This window comes from Pocillopora verrucosa, chromosome 11 (genome assembly GCF_036669915.1).
Source record: "Pocillopora verrucosa isolate sample1 chromosome 11, ASM3666991v2, whole genome shotgun sequence".
In the NCBI taxonomy this organism is placed as follows: Eukaryota; Metazoa; Cnidaria; class Anthozoa; order Scleractinia; family Pocilloporidae; genus Pocillopora; species Pocillopora verrucosa.
The window spans coordinates 10,519,188-10,525,294 of NC_089322.1; the positions used below are offsets into that span (position 1 = coordinate 10,519,188).

General features: G+C 37.3%; 1 protein-coding gene across 1 annotated transcript in view; it reads right to left on the minus strand.

Moving 5' to 3' along the window:
- Positions 1–4,076: 4,076 nt before the first annotated feature.
- The window catches only part of LOC131768658 (indolethylamine N-methyltransferase), a 3,393-nt gene continuing 1,362 nt past the window's right edge, over positions 4,077–6,107 (minus strand). The window contains exon 1 of the mRNA XM_059084389.2: positions 4,077–6,107. This exon is cut by the window's right edge and continues 1,362 nt beyond it. The gene's annotated coding sequence lies outside the window, so the exon portion shown is untranslated.

Below are 6,107 nucleotides of genomic sequence, written 5' to 3' on the forward strand. Positions count from 1 at the left end.
CGAAACGAAATAAACATAGTTTTTTATTCCATTCTTTTGGCAAAATGTTCATCGCAGCCCTCCCACTCCGTACAGTGAAAAACAAATATTTTCCACATTTTTTTGCAAATCCACCCACCATGTTATTGACCTAAAGGTAAAAATCTATCCACATGAACCTTACAGTGGTGGACAAGGGGGCTTAGGTAGATGAATGACAACTGGCAGGAGTACTTAAGTTGTTGCCGTCCTTATTTGAAGTGTTTTTTCGCTATATCTGAGTAGTTTCACGACTGGAATTAACCCTTTAACTCCTAAGAGTGACTAGCTTTCAATTCATCCTTACAATATCACCCGCACATCAGTTGTGATAGGTCTTGCGAAGAAAGAAAATGATCTCCAAGAGACAGTGTGGGGAATATTAATACTAATGTTAGGGCGTGAAAGTTAATAAATATTTCTTGATCAAAAAACGCCTTTGCCCTGCTCCTACGCTTGGTAAAATCACTCAGATCAATGCTAATATTTACGGCTTCTGTATTCGTTTTATTGGCTTGGCTCTGACTGAAAAATGTTGTCGAAAATCTTAATGGGCCGTTGGACTAAATCGGCTGAAACTCTTCGTCAAAACGGGTTGCGCGTGCCGTTAGCGGCGAGGGACTTGGATGGAATCGTAACTTAAACAATAGTGTACAATTTTCTTCTTCGGACAAAAAAGCTTGCACTTCTCTATTTAGTTCAGGCGTATAAGTTTTCTAGCGACGGGAACGGCTGACTTTCTGCTTCGCAAATTATATCGCGGCAAACGTTTCTTTAAATATTTTTTCGCAAACTTCACAAATGGTCAAACGAGTTACCTGACAAATTAAAAAAGGGGGTACGTTTCTAAAGAAACTGTGATGCTGCGTTGATGGGGGAGTATATCAGGGTAATTTAGTGTTATCAACTGAGTTCATAACGTAAATTGGCCATTGGTTTAGATGCGTCCTTTTAATTTCTTTATACGTCGTGAAGGTGTTCTCTGAATTGGTCACCCAGTTTTCTTCCTGTTTCACCAATGTATAACTTTTTACAATGAGTGCAAGTTATGCAGTAAATGATATTGGCGGAGGTGTGCCATAAGTGCCACTTGACCCAAGAGTTCCATTAAGATCACTTATCAGTGATCTTAATGGATCTCTTGGGTCCCGACGTAGAGAAAATGTCGGGACCCAAGAAATGACGAGGACGCATCCAAAACCACTCGCTAGTCTCCTTAATCTCCCTACTCATTCTAAGCAGACTTCATTAATGAATGAAAATCATAGAGTAATCGACAATTCCCGAATAAAATCGTTCAGAGGGTTGGCGCTAAGGCTCAAGATGGAAAAATGCGTTGAATCATGATTACAAAAACAACAATGGGCGTAATTTTCAATTTACAAAATTCAATTCTCATTCATTGACTTTGTCCTTACTGACAGAAGAAGTCTTTCAGGTAAATGGCCAAATCGGCCTGTGACAAATCTTCCAGTTGTCAATTTCGTTCTCAGCCGCGAGAAATTCCATTACCAAAGCCACTGAATAAGTAACTTTCGGTTTTTCTTTTCGTATTTTGTTTTCTTTCCCTTCTAGCAAAGTTTGAACGTCACTGTCTGTAAGCGAAAGGGATTTTTCAGTGTTTTAGCAGCCTTAATCTGAGAAAATTCTGTCAAAATACCTTGGATTAAGAATGGTGAAGGCTTTGCCGTTCATTCGTCAACCGGACGGATTGGCGCGAGAGGCGAGTGACGTGTCAGCAGCTAATTGGCGATATCAAACGCGTGAAAAAATACTGTATTTTTAGGGAATCGTAGGCAATCCTTGTATAACGCCGAAGTTTAAAGGATGAAATCTTTAAATTTGCGTAGTCTGTAGGTTTTGGGTATCACTTAAAACTGACTCAGTTAAAGAAAGTGGAGGGGGACGGAGGGGTGGGAGCCCGGGAGAACAGGGGGTGGAAAGCGGGATCTATATGAGGGCGAGAAGCGGGAACAGAAATAAAGAAGGCGATAATTTGTCGTTTATTACTGGGAATTATTCCGTCAAAAACACTTATCTAGCAAAGTTTTGAACTTTGTATTTAACATCCACCAATGCTTAAAAGAAAATTTTGGAAGTAGGAAAACGTAAATTTGTACTCGGGCTGGAAAAACAGTATTACTTCCGGTGAATTTGGAAATCTTTAAATATTTTTTTGCAAACTTCACAAATGGTCAAACGAGTTACCTGATAAATTAAAAAATTGGAAATCCCTTCAATTCGATTACGTCATAGGTCATGAGAGAGCATGACACACGACACATGTCCACTTATACTTCAGAGTCTGGTAAGCTGTAGCTGTCGAAAATCTCCAGCAAAGAAAGCGAATCGGCTCAGAATTTTTCAATGTGGCAACGAAAAATCCCTTCATGAAAGACCTTAATGGGAGCTCGCTCCGTACGACTGCGCTTCCAAAACTGCTGAAGATTTTGCCTCATGGTGCAAACCTGTTTCAAAGGAATATCGCTTCGCACTGGGGAGTTAGGGGTGGTTCACTTTTCAACGCAATTTTTTAATTTAGACGACGCTAAACCCGGGTTTCTGATCCTCTTGATTAACCTGAAGACAGTAAAGGGTGGAGACAATGAAGGGTGGGAGTCGGGAGGCGGGAGAACGTGGTATGGGGAAGTGGAAGACTTTGACCCCCAAGTTCCTCCCCCCCCCCCCATAAGAAAGAAAAAAGTAAAATTTAGGTTTTGAATACATCAAGGTTCCTCAGAACCTGTTGGACCCTGGGAACTCTCAATAAAGGTAACAAAAGTATGGAGAACTTTTTTATGTTTTAAGTAACAGACTATAAAAAAAACTGAATGCTGCATTTTGATTGGTTATTGATAATGATCTCTTGATCAATTAGGAGGCAGACACATAGATGACCTCACCATTAACAGTAGTTTGCTTTTTATCATTTAAAACAAATAGATTATATGTTGCCATGGGTCTACACAGCAATAAGACCGCAGTAGACATCAAAATATGGTATAAACATTGGTGACACACTTGGCTCTACCTTATGTGCCACTTATTTCATTCTTACTACATTTTGATGTCTTCTGATCTATCACCGAACTGACAGAGGGCAACATGGAATCTATTTGTTAATTGTTTTGTGATACCCTACAACTCCTTTTTAGCTCAAAAAAATTCTGCTTATGTCTAAATTATCACAATATAATTAACCTCTTACAAAGCATAATTCATGACAATTCTAAAACAGATGAATAAGCCAGCCTAGGTTATGGACAATAAAGGATGCTACACCAGCCTGGTGATATTGCATACCCAGACCTTTTACAGCCAAGTTGTTTTCAGGATCTGGGTATGAGATAATGCCTTGTCCAGACTGGTCCAATATCAATTTAACCAATTCACCTTTAATGTAGCATTTGGTATCACTGAAAAACCCCTGTTCTTTGGGATTAATATCACAAAACCTCCTTTACTCTCTCAGCCCTTGACTTCTGTGGGCAACTAAGTTGTTAAAAAATGTTTTCAATATGTGTTCCCTTTAAATGTCATGTGAATTTTAACATTACTTTTGGAATGAGAATCCAGCATTAACTAAACAGTTCACATAACAGGATCTGAATATATTTATACCAAAATCAGAAATACCAAATCCAAGAAGTGCTCAAGAGTACAAGGAAATACATTGAACAGTTCCAGCTTACTGACAAGCAAAGAAGCTGACAGTTTGATCAGGAGTTTTGTTTTGTATAGAACCATGTGAAGGAAGTGCATGCATGATCTTGGACAGCATGCATTTAACCATCCTAAACACAATTTTTTGCTGTGAGTTATGAGTTACAAACTTACTGGACTTACTGAAACATCCATAGGAACTTATTTTCCACTGATATTTGAAAAACACCTTAATTGCCTCTTATACCCTATAACTAATAAAATATTTGGACCACCTTGTAGAAAATCATGTCACACAGAGTACTAGTCCAGATCCCCTTTAGAAATAGAGGGTATATTAATTGTGGTGTATTTTGTAAAGCTATCTGACCATCTACAACCCATTCAAGTAATCCACAACAAATTTAAAACCATGTCCAGCCTGTTTATTTAGTACAAATTAATTAGATAGTTAATACAATTTTATTAAGACAAAGTACTGAGAATGTTTGAAGGCATGAAAGGGATTTACATCAGGAACATTCTACATCAGCAAGGATGCATGAACAATGGAGATCTTGGAACACTTACCCTGATTTACCAAAAAATGATGATATTCCCCACTTTTTCTTCAAATTAATGCATGGTAATCAAACTATTCTAGACAGTGTATATTGAGCCAGCACAATGTTTTTTCCTAGTCAAGGGAAAATATTGTTTATGGTCAAATAATTACACCTTGCCTAAATCATAATCACCATTTTTTATCCTATGAATCGTTCTTTATCAAAAATTCACTACTTTTACTGACAGTAATTTAATAACTAAAATGGATGATTTTCAGACAGCGGAGGTTAAAATTCATGGGATACTTAACATGAGTTTATTGAAGTTGATCTAATTTTCTCCCCTCCCTCTCTCCCACATGATGTTAAAATTGTGCATTCTATCAACCTACCAAGATGTTGTGATTGTTTCATTTCATCAACATTGTTAGAAGGGGGAGGGGAGATTCTTTGTGCAAACCTGATTGGCAAAAAGTGTTTTTCTCTGAAATATGTTTGGATAAGGATATGTTTTCAATAACTTTTCTAATGAATTTTGACCCCTATTGAAGATTGAAAGCTTCAAAGAAAACAAACTTCAAAGATACATTTGCAATAACTACCCCATGGAGTTTTGACCCCTGTTAAAATTGAGAGCTTCAAAGAAAACAAACCTCAAAGGCATGTTTTCAATAACTGTTCCCGGAAGTTTAACCTCTACTGAAGATTGAGTGCTTCAAAGAAAACAAACCTCAAAGATATGCAAATGATGAATTCCATGTTGTTTATCGTGTTAAGAAAAATTCTTACATGTCCATATTGCAAGTACCTGAATCTGAAGAATATATGATTGACTAAAAAAGTAAAATGCAGTCCTTTTCTTAAAGTGCTATGTACTGTATTTACCCGTGTATAAGTAGACCTTTTACTGCCTAAAAATTGGTCCAAAAAATCGCCCTCGACTTATACATGGGTCAAAATCTGAGATAAAAAACTTTCAGGACAAATTAGCATAATAATTGTCTGATATGTAAACAAACAATCCACTTTTACACGGTACAAGTTGCGATGTCTTTTCCCTGCACAACTCGAGCAGTCTAAGTTTAAAAGCTTTAAGATTCAATAAAGAACTGATAGTAGCAGCCAAGTCCGCTCGACAAAAGCCACATTTCTCGCAAAGTTTTGCTGCTTAGTAACCTGGCTTTGTATCGTGCGAGCACGAGGACTTTGTTTAGCACATGTTCCAATAAAATGCTAGTTGGTAGGGTTTTTGTTTTGGTTGTTGCGCGCCTTTACACAACGATAAAGGTTCGTTAGAAAGTAGTATGTTTGATTTTGTAGGCTAATTTCAAAAATTGTAAAGAAAATGCTGCTTACACGTGTCGCTAAAACACGCTAAAACGCTCGCGTACACGCAATAATAAACTTCACGTCCAAACTTGCTGGGATTTTTTCCATATAACCATAGTACCTGAAAGAAAATTCTAGGAAATATAAGATTAGTTTTTCAAGAAAATTATTGCCCAGAAATAAGAAAAACTTATTTTTGGGGGTCGACTTATACACGGGTTTGACTTATACACGGGTTCGACTTATACATGGGTAAATACGGTATGTTCCATGTTATTTTTACCTTTCATATCTTTGTCAGTACATCACTCTACATTAGATACCTGTAGAGTACTCTTAATAATCACATCAACCTTTTAACTCCCTTGAGTAACCAAACAGACAAGTGATGGGAATAAAGAGAAAGATCAACTGGGAGATAATAAGTTGATCCAATTCCAGATTGTAACATCCAAAGAATTGTATGGGAAGTAATGAGAATTACTTCTGAGATCTTGGGAGTGAAAAGGTTAAAATATCAATCACCACACTTTGTACAATTATCATTTCCTT